This window comes from Planococcus citri, chromosome 3 (genome assembly GCF_950023065.1).
Source record: "Planococcus citri chromosome 3, ihPlaCitr1.1, whole genome shotgun sequence".
Classification (NCBI taxonomy): Eukaryota; Metazoa; Arthropoda; class Insecta; order Hemiptera; family Pseudococcidae; genus Planococcus; species Planococcus citri.
Genome location: NC_088679.1, coordinates 11419351 through 11433322, shown reverse-complemented (window position 1 = coordinate 11433322; position 13972 = coordinate 11419351).

Below are 13972 nucleotides of genomic sequence, written 5' to 3'. Positions count from 1 at the left end.
TAAACGTAGGTAAGTACTCTTTTTAAAAAATAAAAAAAATATTTTTCTGTAGTTAAAAATTATTTTTTCCATGTTCAATTTTTTAGTTCATTGAGTTGGTCATCTCCATTGGAATATTATAATTTTTTTATTTCCCTACATGAAAACTACAGAGCATCTAAAATAGGCCAATTACTTTTACAAATTTCCGATATTTTGCCGTTATCCCTGTAAAGTAACCCCACCAGTACGTGATTCGAAAAAAAAAAATGATAATAGGACTCAGCTTGGGAAACATGGAGAAAACGCTGGCAAAGAAAAATCCAAAAACACCCTAGACTAAAACACGTAAAACGAAGGAACATCGCGAGAAGCAGCAATGCAAAAAAAAAACAAAAATAAAAAAAACGACAAGACAAAACTCTCCTCCGAACTATAATTTATCAATGAATACTTAAACTGAAACAATTTATTTCAAAAGAGGATTAAAAGTACAAACGATTAAAAAGGCAAATCCTTCGCGCGTCCTTTCTCTCTCTCTCACTCACTCCATTTCTGTCTCCGCTCGGAGTTTTAGCCTCGATCGGATGAAACGGGGGAACGGAAACGGTGAAAAAAACAAGCTATCCTTTGCCTTTTCTCACTGACAGAAGTACGTATTTCTTCACGAAAATGTGTACCTTCTTCCTTCTCGGCTGGCGTGCCATGGCACCGAGATAAAAACATTTCGCGATATTTTTCACTCTCGCGGGAATTATCGCGAAGATACCTACGTATTTGAATGTTTGTCCTTCTCCCACGTTCACTCGTTCTCTTTTTTTTTTTCTTCAACTTGTACTTTTTTACGCGAATGCCGCCGACGAAGCGACGCGACGCCGCCATCCACGGCGCTATCTTTCAAATGTTATTCGGCGTGTATCGAGTTCACCACCTCTGTATCCTTCCGGCCCTGTCCTACACGTTTGTTCCTTTTTTTGTGACTGAAAAAGTTCGCTTAGTTAACGTACCTACGAAGAGAAAAGGGGGTAAAACGCGACATTCCTAGACCATTCATCTTCACCGGTATCATTTCTTAAGATGTTTCTTTCGATCCCTCTACTGCCTACTTATGCATCGAGGTTTTTTTTCCCTTGGATAGTTCGTCGTGGAAAGAAGGAATAAATAAATAATCACGAAGGGAATTCTACTTACAATAAACCAATTACGAATAAATTTTTGCAAAATTTCGAATGCAATTCGCTATAATTTCCTCCAGAAACTTCATATCATTTTGGAAAAATCAAAAATGAACTAGAGCACCTATAACTCTGTAGGTACCACAAAATTTCAGCAGTTCCAGTTAAAAAGTAAATTTTGACCAATTTGTGAATCATTTCAGAAAATATGAGCCAAAAAGACTCGAAAACAATCTCAATTTGGCAGAGACGGATCGAAGCAATGCTGTTTGGGAAGTCGGGGGGGGGGTGTTGAATTAAAAATGTGAAGTTCTTAATCGTGAATAGTTTTTTGAACGAATAAATCCTAACTAAGAAACCTTTTTGAACTCGCAATCCCCAATTTGAACCCACATTTCAGCTCAAAGTTCATTCTTACACTTATGGTAAATTTTGCTTAACTTAAAAAAGCAGCTGTTTTAAGGGGGATTTTCAAACTTTCTCATGATATATAGATTTTTTGAACAAAGCGAACCAATAAAATTAGAATCTCCCCCTCGAAAAAAAATTCGAATTCATTTTCAAATGGGTTTGAAATAAGTATGTGAAAAAAAAATCCAAACAAAGAGACCAATTTGGTTTAGGAGGCCTAGATCGGTTGAAATTAGGTCATTTGAAAAAAATTTTAGCACATAGTGATTACTAGGGCTAGGATTTTTAAGCGCTATCAAACACGTTTTAAGCGCTATAAAAAAGCAATAAAAATGTAAGAAAAAAGCAAAAACAAGCGCTATCAAATCCTACCATGTTACGTATCAAAATGAAGGTTTTTTCAAACCGAGCAAGATACCTCCTTTAAATATATGTACAACTTGAACCAAAATGAACTAAAAGATGAAACGGAGAAAAAGAAGGAAAAAAACCAAAACTAAAAATTTAATAAAAAATAAAAATTGAAAAATGAAAACTGAATCTGTTATTTTTCAGTTTTTCCTCCCTTGTTTTTTTGAACTCATCTTTTTTTAACATTTATTTTTTTTCAAAAATGTGCAAAAAGTTGATAAATTTCTGTATTTTTGGAACTAATTTCTTCATTTTACCAATTTTTTACCAAAAAAAGCGCTAACGACGAAAAAAAGCCCCAAAAAAGCAAAATTTCCGCCTTTTTGGCCCAAAATAAGCATTTTAAAGCATTTACTCCCAAAAAAAGCAAAAAAAAGCACTATCAACTTTCACCATTCGCCTCAGAATGGAATGAAACGCAAAGAAAATATATTTATGCCGTATAGGGTGTTGCTACAAAAAAAAAGCATTATCATAAAAATCCTAGCCCTAGTGATTACTTTTCGAAACAGTTTTATCTACAAACTTTCAATTTTTTCATTTTTTTTTTCAATTTTGAAAATCATTATAAACGAGGAAATCATAATTTTTTTGGGAAACCAAGGAAAGTTTCTTCTTGAAAAGGATGCCATTTAGAATATTTTCGACACCAAAACGGAACAGGCGTGTTATTCATTTTTGAACATTTTTTAAATCATTTTTTTTTGTTTTTTTGTTTGGAGTGGGGAGGGGAGGGTAATAGTAGGTATAGAGGACCGAAAAAAATTTCTTCGCAAAATTTTTCCATTCTTTTCTGGAGGAGGGGGAGACGGAAAACGCTTTCTACAAGGAGATCAAAATGTTGATCTTGATAATGGGTTTATTTCGAAAAATTCTGAAACAAAAATGAAAAGTTTTCAACAAAAAAAATGGATAAATAGGTAGGTAGGTTGTAGGTATCTTAGGTACATGCTTCCTGATTGTTTGCGACATTGAAGTGCTCTATTCAAGGGGATTACATCTTTTTTTTGGGAGAGTGTAAAGAAGACATCATTTTTGAAAAGTGAAATATTTCAAAAAAATATGATCAGATAAATGGAAATTTTTCAGCAGTGTTTTTTTACATTCAATTTTTGATTTTGATTTTGTGTCAAACTTCTTTTAAGGAACTGCACTCCCTTTTCAAGAAGAATTCCTTCTCGGTCTTCCAAACAAAATGCTGAATTACTTGTACAAAGTCCCTCCCCTCCCCCCCCCCACGAAATAATTTAAAAACATGTACCTAATGAGAAATCGAATGTTTGTAAAATAATTGTTTGAACATATTTTCATTTGTGGTCAGAATCTTTCTAGAAATTAGAAGCTCAATAGAATATTTACTATGGAGGCAAATTGCAGAAGAAAGACTCAAAAAATGAACTTCACTGAAGAGCACTCAATATACGAAGGAAGAAACATAAAGTTGGATCTTATGATTTTTTGTTGCTTGCAACTCTCAAAGTAGTTAACTAGTTTTTATGGAAAAAATCTCTTACAAAATGAAAATATTAAAAAGTTATAATTAAGTAAGCATATCTACTTTGGCAAGGTCCCCGGAACACGAGGGAGTGGAAGATCTCCAACAAGGTGGACTGATACAGTCCGGAAAATAGTTAGTTGGTTCAGTTGCGAATGCGGCCACGCTAGCTCAAGACAGGGAGGAGTGGTGGTCGTTGTTGGGGGCACACTAGCCGCTTGCAACTATGACGTTGATGATGATAATCTAAACAATTTTAGTATTTTAAATTTCCACGTCAGAATTCATCGAAGTAACCATCACTTCAAGAAAAAAACTATAGATGTGTTCTTTTTACACGGATTTTGGCAGATTTTCGAGAATCTGGATTTTGGCAGATTTAGAATCCACAAGAATCTGCTTGGGTAGCAGCTTTTGAAAATGGATTTTGGATTTTACTTTGAAAAAGAAGGTTCGGGTAATTCTCAAAAATTTGGCAAATTTCTGCCCCACGACAATTTCTAGGAATTTCTTCAAAAGTATACAAGATATGTGAATTTTTTTTTCAGAACTTGATTCAATACCACCGGGGCATCTATTTAACTATTTAAACATGCTTAGACCCCCTCCCCCTCCCCACCTAGAATCGCTTGAATGGCCAAAAGTTCCTAGTCGTGTCCTGTCCGAGCACAGGTTTTTTTTTCAATCCCATTTTTATGATACAAATATGCATTTTATCAAAAAAACCAAAGTATGCAAAATTGTTCTACATGAAATTTTCTACATTTTGACACTATCAGTTGAACTCAAAACGTTTATCAAATAACTTTACTGGGGCTTCAAAGTCTGTCCCCGACTTTAATGTCCATCGCCGTGTTCATTTTTCAGATTTTTTTTACCAGTTTAAAAATATTTTTTTATGTGGGTAAATGGTCACACCGATTTGAATGGTTGATAAGAGTGCTATCCACATTTCAAAAGAGGAATGCCAATTAATTTAGCTCGTAAAAAAAATCGAAATACATGTGAAATGTTTACATGTCTCAAATTCAACTTCCATAGTCGTGTCTCAATATTTTCGCGGTAATATTCGGCTTTCTGTCCGAAAACAAGTATACAAATAGTTAAGGGGTATGTACTGTTACATTGATACAAGAAATTTCATTGAATGATATTTTCCAATGCCCTTTTTTTTGAGATTTTCTCACATTTTCCCTGCATAATTTTTTCCTCGTTGTGTCTTTAAGAAGTCTTAAAACCTTCCCTCACACTACCCCAGGGGGGGGGGGTTGATTGAGACCAATACCAAAAATGAGGTCGAGGGTATGTATATTTATGAGTCCAATTTTGAAAATTTCAAAAAAGTGTGTATTTTAAAATTTTCAAAATTGAAAAAAAAAATATTGAAATTTGCCAAATTTTTGAGAATTACCCGGCAGGTAATTCGCCTGACCGTTTGAATAATGATCAATTGTGTAATTTGTTATGCATCTTACATACCTTCTTAAATGTAACTAGTAGATAATAAAAGCATTTTAGTAGTCTTTACGAGTGTGTTTAGTGTTTTATTATTATTAGGATACTACTATGAATAGTTTGGACGGTTTTATCAACCTCATGGCTCATACCTCCTTTTGAGCTATCCAGGTAAGAGGTAATTATTCCCCTCTTAGGGAATAATTATAGTCCATGTCCAGTAGGAATAAATTACCAACCTCACTATATCATATTTCTAGTTTTTGAGGTTATTCTGATCACCCCCCTCTCCTTGAGAAATATTTTTTGAATAACCTCTTTTCAAGAAAGAAAACTCTTGTTGGTCTTCTTACTGTTTGAAAAAGAAAATAAAAAATAAAAAAAAAACAGAAAAATGAAATGAAAGAAATTTTTTAACATTTTTGGAGAGAAGTGGAGGGAGCTTTTTCTTGAAAAAAGAATAATTTAGAATTCTGACACATAAAAGAAAAATAAAAAAAGTACTCAGTTTTTCCTTCAAGTAAATATTTTGAGTACTTACTCGAGTACAAAATATATATTGGTTCTTTATTTCTTCAATTTTTTTGAGAAAGGAGGGGGGGGGTACTTAATTGGTTTGTTTGAAAATATTCCCGAAAAAAAATCCAATCCACCCTATAGCATCTCCCCTCAAAAATTTCAATTTGTTGATACTACTACGACGTAGGATATAAAATTGATGAAAAAGTCTATACAGTCAGCGTTTTCCTCCCACATCTCCTCACCGCATCCGCACAATATCTTCGCTATACCTTTTCTCGTGTCTTTCGTAATGATATGCAAATATTAGCAAAATAATTTTTAGCCAGAAAAGAAAAGCGGGAAAAAACTAACGACCGGATATTAGCGTAACTGTAAGAAAAAGAGGGTGCTGTACAAGAACCACGGCCAGCCAGGCAGGCAGGGCCACGTAGAGCGAGCTTAGTTTCGTCGAAACTCGTCCTCGAATACGTATTTACGAGTACGTTGAACAAAATCGACACAACCGAGGGTCCAACCAAAATCTATAGCTCATCAGATCGCTAATTTTACGCGCCGAGGGAAAACCAGCGACGACGTAGTTTTCGCATCGCATTTTGCTGTACAGTTCAATTCCGTCAAATTTGATTATTTATACAGTCGGTGTTCCCTTCTTTCAAAATGTTCACGTAGCATAGTTTAGAGTAGTACTTTACTCGATGTCGTGATGAAGTAAGAAAGAATGAATGATGCTCTGTGCCTACGTGGAATAAATAAGTATAATCTATCGAGTTTGAGTCCATAAAATCAGAATTCAGGCAGTTCAGAATTTCTGAATCGATCTGACCAAATTAAAAAACCCAAGACTTTTAAAACTGTGACCCAAGAAGCCAAAATATAAAAAATATGAGACTCGAATATGAATATTATTGCAAACTACGACTCCTCAATTCAGAATTCAATTCTATCATTTCTCCAAACTCAAAACAATTAGCAAAAAAAACCTGAACTTTTCGATCAAAAATAATAAAACTGAAGAATAAAAAACAAACCACGTGCAGACGTAAATTGAGAAAAAAAAAATGAAAAAAAATTCAAATAAAATACCAATCCTACGTAATAATAATAAAAAATACCTCGTCGTCGTACCTATACCTACCAATAAAACAACGTAATATATTTCGTCCTTGACGTTTTTTTTCTCATTTCATTTCCTTTTTGAAAATTTCTTTTCGCAATATAACAAACTATACGGCGAAGTAAATTGTTAACAATTCTTTTTGTTAGCGCTCGTTTTGTTAAAACTGTTGTTGTTGTTGTTTTTCGTACAACACGAAACACTTAGAAAAATGTTAAGCGCGAGTTTTTTATACACACCGACGACGAGAGAAGAAGAAGTTTTTCTATTTTAAAAACATTTTCCACTTTGAAAATTTATTATTTCGCAACACTTCGGTAATTTTCTCTCTTTTTCAAAGTTGTACCATATAATTTTTTTTTTACGTCTTTACACCCCTTTGAAGTTTTTGTGTTTCGTAATTGGGTTCTTAAAAATTATACTGAAATGGAAGGACGGACGTGGGAGAGAACGGAGACGAGAGATGGGGAGAAAGACGATGAAGGCGAGAAATTCTACACTGTATAATTTCCAATAATGAGAAAGCTGCGGCGTTTCGAAATGACGACGATGATGATGATGATGCTGAAGAAGAAAACTTGCCGAGAAAAAAAAAGTCGAGCAGTTTTTTGGCAATGTCTCGAAGCTATAAGGTCACGCGGCGAGGCGGTTTTTATTGAAAGAGTGCGAAAGGTGAAGTAAAAAGGGGGGTTTACTCGGTTTTCATTTTCGTTGCGGTGATCGAGTGTTGGAAAAGGGGGGTGTAAAGGGTTCGAAAAAGCGGAGAAAAGAGTTTGTTAAGGTTAGAATTTTCAGTGGAATTTTTTCAACCGATGTAAAAGGGATTTTTTTCGACTTTTATCGATTTTTTTGGTAGGTTTCAAATTAAAATTTTTGAACCTCCGAATCATACGCAAAATGTTCATAAATAATTCTCCATTTTAAAAAAACATATTGATCAATAAATTCAAGTTTTTTAAATAATTTAGCTCGAAATATTTCAAAAAAAGTTTTTTGAAAGGCTGATCCAAATTTCTTGAGGTGGGTAAAAATTTCATGTACTTCAATTTTGCTTCTTTTGATTAATTTTTGTTTAGCAGGACCTCGCATTTACCCCAAAAATTTATTGTTTTTGAAAATTGAAATTAAAAAAACATTTTGTGCTAAATTTTTTGCAAAAAATTATTTATGTCTCAGAAGGGTCATTCCATGTCAACTCAACCAAAAAAAGACGATTTTGAAAGTCATGTCTTTCGATTTCGCTCAAATTTTTTTTACAATATGTACCCACCCAGTAAGTAAGAAAGCCGCAATCAGTTTAGTCCCAGCCCCCTCAGGGGGCGGGTGGGGGGGCTTCCATTATTTGCACATTGTCTCGAGGTACTCAACTTCAGCAGCCCATTTCTCCAAAACTATGATACTTTGATCAAAACTGATTTCACAGTTCGAAAGGGCATTGAATTTTGAACTTTTTAAGCATTCTGAAATTTTCAAAAGTTGAAAGTTGAACTTTCAATTTGAAAGTTCAAATTTCAAAATGGCGCTGTAAGTGGGAGCTACCATTTAAAATTTTGAAAAAATTTCCATAGATGTACATTTTGATAATTTTTCGAAATATTCAGGTTTCGAGATGGAACTCTTCGACGGAGGGGGAGCACCCCACCCCCAATTTTGGGCGAAATTTTCGAAAGAAAATCTGGGGCATGTGATACATCGAATTCTATGTTTTTAGTGACGCTGAACACGAATATGACGTCAGATTTTTGATAGGACCCATCCACGGCCCCCAGCACCTCCCCAAAGGGGGTAAAAGTTCAAAAAAGCGTTTTGTTCGTGTGACACATGGAATAGTATGTTTTTGGTGACGCTGAACACGAATATGATGTTAGATTTGTGATTGGACCCATCCACGGAGCCCCAACATTTTTTTTTGGACTTTTACCTATTGGTGGAGGTTCTGGGGGCCCTGGGTGAAGTCGATTCGAAAAACTAAGGCAATATTCGTGTTCAGCGATATCGAAAACATACTATTTCATGTGTCACATGAATGTGACCATTTTTTTGGGGGGTCATCCCCTTTGGGGAGGTGCTGGGGGCCGTGGACGGGTCAAATCCAAAATCTGACGTCATATTCGTGTTCAGCGTTACCAAAAACATACTATTCCATGTGTCACACAAACAAAACGCTTTTTCAAACTTTTACCCCCTTTGGGGAGGTGCTGGGGGCCTTGGATGGGGTCCTATCAAAACTCTGACGTCATATTCGTGTTCAACGTCACTAAAAACATAGAATTCGATGTATCACATGCCCCAGATTTTCTTTCGAAAATTTCGCCCAAAATTGGGGGTGGGGTGCTCCCCCTCCGTCGAAGAGTTCCATCTCGAAACCTGAATATTTCGAAAAATTATCAAAATGTACATCTATGGAAATTTTTTCAAAATTTTAAATGGTAGCTCCCACTTACAGCGCCATTTTGAAATTTGAACTTTCAAATTTTGAAAATTTCAGAATGCTTAAAAAGTTCAAAATTCAATTCCCTTTCGAACTGTGAAATCAGTTTTGATCAAAGTATCATAGTTTTGGAGAAATGGGCTGCTGAAGTTGAGTACCTCGAGACAATGTGCAAATAATGGAATCCCCCCCACCCGCCCCCTGAGGGGGCTGGGACCAAACTGATTGCGGCTTTCTTACTTACTGGGTGGGTACATATTGCAAAAAAAATTTGAGCGAAATCGAAAGACATGACCCAAAAACGTTGGTTGAGTTGACATGGAATGACCCAAAAACAAGAGTTTTTTCTTGTGGATCTTATTTTGAAGGATCCTGACCAAAAATTCAACCATCAATGATTTTTCGCAAACATTCAATTTTTTTATTTAATTTTAAAATTTTTCTCAATTGGGGTAGGAGTGGCCTTTGTACAAGAAGATTACCTTAGTATTATTTGGAGGACAAAGGAAAGTTTTTTTTTATTAAAAAGAGAATTATTTGACAAAATTGAAAAATATTTTTTTAAACACTTTTCACATAATTTTTTAATAGTATATTACATACCAAGTTCAATAATGTGGGTGATTATAAACTCGTACGCGAATTGCAGTCCTCGCCTTCGGCTCGTCCTGCAATTCGCACTCGTTTATAATCACCCACATTTTTTGAACTTGTGTGTGTAATGTATTTTATTCAATACATGCATATAAATATACACAATTATACCATCAATGTTTAGATGTGAAGAAGCGTTCTTATGAGTCCACACGACAACCGAAGTATGCGTAGTGCGTACTCGCAGATAAAGTGTGTAGTGTAGCCGAAATGATTAAAGGAAAACAAGCTTAGGGCGTGGAGGGAGGGGGAGGTGGTGGATCTCCTGTTTCTGCTACAATTTTTTCCGCGTAATAATCGGACTTTGTCACCTTCCGCGTCATCCCAAACAATAGGATTCGAGCAGTGCGGCCACGTAATGAATGTTTATTATTTTCCTAGGACAATAATGTGAACATTATTTTCGTTTCATTTAGTCGCTCATAAAAACGCACTTTTCGCGTCTAGTATTGGTGGTATAATTGTGCGTTTATATGCCTGTATTGAATAAAATACCATGCACTTTTCAAGAAAAAAACCTTCTTTGCCCCCCCCCCCCGCCAACAAAAGAATTATCCTCCCTGTGTGGAGTCTTCAATGTGGGGAAAAATCAAGAAAAATGTATGTAAAAATTTTCTATTTCTGCTGCAGATTTTTTCTAATTAAGGTAAACTATGTACCAGTTATGGACCACTTTTTTACAATTAATCGCCAAGACATCATTTTATGACCCAATTTTGATTTTTTTTTTTTAAATAATCCTTGAAGCTTCCTCTTTCACTTCAAGGTGTTCAGTTTTGAAAAAAAGTAATTTTCATTTCCCTAATTCCTATTTGAAATAAGGTCTAAAAAAAGGCAGTTTTTGAGGAGGTACCAATTACAAATCATGCAAATATGAATGGAAGCGTTTAATTTTTTTTCACTCTGAGACCAGTTATAGTACCCTGAGCAGGGTTGTTATACCGTACCATGGTATGTACCGCGGTAAACTGGTATACCAAAAAAAAATTGTGGTACTGGGATTGGTACATGGTATCGGTAAAATTTAATTGTGGTATTGGGATCGGTATATGGTATTGGTATTGTTGAATTGTGGTATTGGGGATTGGTATATGGTATCGGTATAGATCAATAGTGGTATTGGTACTGGTATTTGGTATTCGGTATCTATGATTTTGGTATTGGTATTGGTATTTGGTATTTTGTACCCTCATCATAGATCTTGGTATCCGGTATTGGTACACTGGGAAACATCCAATTTTTCCCGGTACACGGTATTGGTATACCGGGAAGATGAACCATTTTTTACTGGTATCTCCTGGTATTGGGAATACTATCCCAATACCGCGGCAAATCCCCAGTTTTTGGGTATCCGGTCCGGTAATAGTGAGGCAAATATTTTTTTTTCTTCAAAAATCAGTGACTTGGGGTGGGGAGGGATCCTCTAGATGACGAAAATTCAATAAAAATGTACAAATAGAAGCACCTTTTGTTTGCAAACCAATTTTTTTGTTGAAAATTTTCACTATAGCATCTTTAGCAATAATTTTACCTGCATTTTTATGAAACAATTAGTACAAAATCTACTTAAAAATCTTATATTGTCTTTTATCCTCTCTCAAGTGAAATACAAGCCCCGCCAGCACCATACACCCTTCAAAAATTCCAAAATATCAAAAAAAAAATTTTTTTTGAACATTACATTACGGATACCGGTAAAATACCGGTAAATTACGCGGTATTGGTATGCAGCAGTTAATATCTGATACCGGTATTTGGTAATGGGGATACCATATTGAGTTTCTGGTATTGGTATGTGGTATTGGGTACTTGGTATTCATGTTCCCCACGTTGGTATTGGTATTCGGTATTTGGTATCTATGATTTTGCCATTGGTATTGGTACTCGGTATTTGGTACTCTCATTACAGAACTTGGTATGCGGTATTGGTAAACTGGGAAAAATCCAATTGTTCCCAGTATATGGTATTGGTATACCAGGAAGACATACCAGTTCCCATCGGTAACTCCCGGTATTGGGAATACCGCCCCAATACCGGGACAAATCCCCGGTATTTTGGTATCGGGTAATACCGGTATAACAACCCTGACCCTGAGAACCACATTAGAAAATTTTCATCATCAAAGTTCACAAATATTGAAGTTGAAAAACTACCAATTGTGGACCAGTCTGTAATTGGTACCTGACAACCCTTTTGAAATTAAAAAAATCATAGAGAAAAAAAATTAGCTACCAATTTCGAATCAAACCAATTACGGACCAAAACTGAATTTCACAATTTGAATGTTTATTCACCGGAACATGAAAATATATGTGGTATGCAACATAAATACATAAGACTTGGCTTATAATCATCAATTTTGAAAACATTACAGCAATTTTAAGTTTCAACATTGTCATTCTACCAAAAAGCGCCTAATATAAACCTAAAATCCACAAAAAAGTTTGAACATGCAAAAAAGTAGTTCTTGGTACTTAGCTTCACATATAGAAACCAAATGTTAGTCGAATATACTCTTTGGATCGATGTAATTGAAATTAATTAAAAACCTTTGTACAAATTTAACAACATTTTTGCCATAAAAATTTTTACTTTCTGATTACAAACAGGCCGAGCACACTGAGTGATAACACCCAACATCCAAAGACCATGCATTTCTAGGTTGGCTACACTCAGGGCAACACAATGCCACAATTGGCACTTCTATATCAGACAAGTTGCGAACTAGCCAGGCCGCACAGTGGGACCTGAGCAGAATTTAGGAGGAAAAAAGCCCCTTTGAATGTAGTAATTTTGGAATATGTCTGACTAGAAGTATTTTTTAGCGCTAAATCTGAATATGATATAAATTTTTGACTATGGGCATTAGGGGGGTGAGGGGAGGGGGTGAAATCATAAAAATAGGCTTAAAAACCAATATAGGTATCCTCATGTATGTTTTTTGAGGCGCTGAATCCGAATTCGATGGTAGTTTTTATCTATGGTCATCAGGGGGTGGGGAGGTGGAGGGAGGTGGTAAAATCATGAAAATAGGCTTAAAAACCTATATGGGTATTCTCATATTTGTTTTTTGGGGCGCTGAATCCGAATCCAATATTATTTTTTTGTCTATGGTCATCTGAGGGTGGGAAAAAGGGGGAGGAAAGGGGTAAAATCATAAAATGGGTTTATAAACCAATATGGGTATCCTCATATACGTTTTTTGAGGCGCTGAATCCGAATCCATTATTAGGTTTTGTCCATATAGTAATCGGATATCCAATGGTTTTATAATTTTTTTTTGAATTTTGACTGAAGAAGGGGCAAGGGAGGAGGTGGAACGGATAGAGAAGCCCAGATCGAAAAACTAAGCCCATATTCGGATTCACCGTCCCCAAAAACATAACAAACGATACGTCACATGGCATTATTTTTTTTCAATTTTGGATCATAGAAGGTGGGGAGAGGGGGTGGAAAAGGTAGAGAAGGCCAGATCGAAAAACTAAGCGCATATTCGGACTCAGCGTTCCCAAAAACTTAACAAACAATACACCACATGGTATTATTTTTTTCAATTTTGGATAATAAAGGGTGGGGAGGGGGTGGAAAGGGTAGAGAAGGCCAGATCGAAAAACTAAGTCGATATTCGGATTCAGCGTCCCCAAAAACATAACAAACAATACGTCACATGGTATTCAATTTTTTTTCGATTTTGGATCATAAAGGGGTGGGGGGTGGTGGTGGTTCACTACCTTAGGGGTACGATGTTTCAAATCGGACATGAAATTTGCATTCAGCACCAAAAAAAAACAATTTTTACCCCTCAAAAGCTGGATTACCATAGAAAAAGGTTCCCTGCCCCCTCCATTTCATTCCGATTCCACCATAGGGGGTGGGGGGAAGTTGCAAACTTATCTCGTTGGTTGAAACAAATTATGAGAAGGTATCAAATTTAGCATCTTTCAAAATCAAAATCATTACACCCCAGCCGGAATTCGCCCTAAAAAATTTAAAATTAGAAATTTCAGGTACTTGGAAAATCACTAATTTTGATGTAATCTCTAGCTTCAGAGCCTTCCAAATTATTGTTATATCTTTCTTTGTAACCCCCCCCTCCGCCCACACAAAAAAAATTGAAAAAAAGTTTCAAAAATAAATAACAACGCCTGTCTCTTTTCTACGTCAAAAATTTTCTAACTGACACACTTTTCAAAAAAAAAAAAAAACATTCCTTCGTTCCCCAAAAAAATGCTAATAAGGCACATACTTTGTTTGTATAAAACCCTTTGAAATTGAAAAAAAAAACAAAAAATTGAAAGTATGTAAAAAAAAATCAAAAATCAAA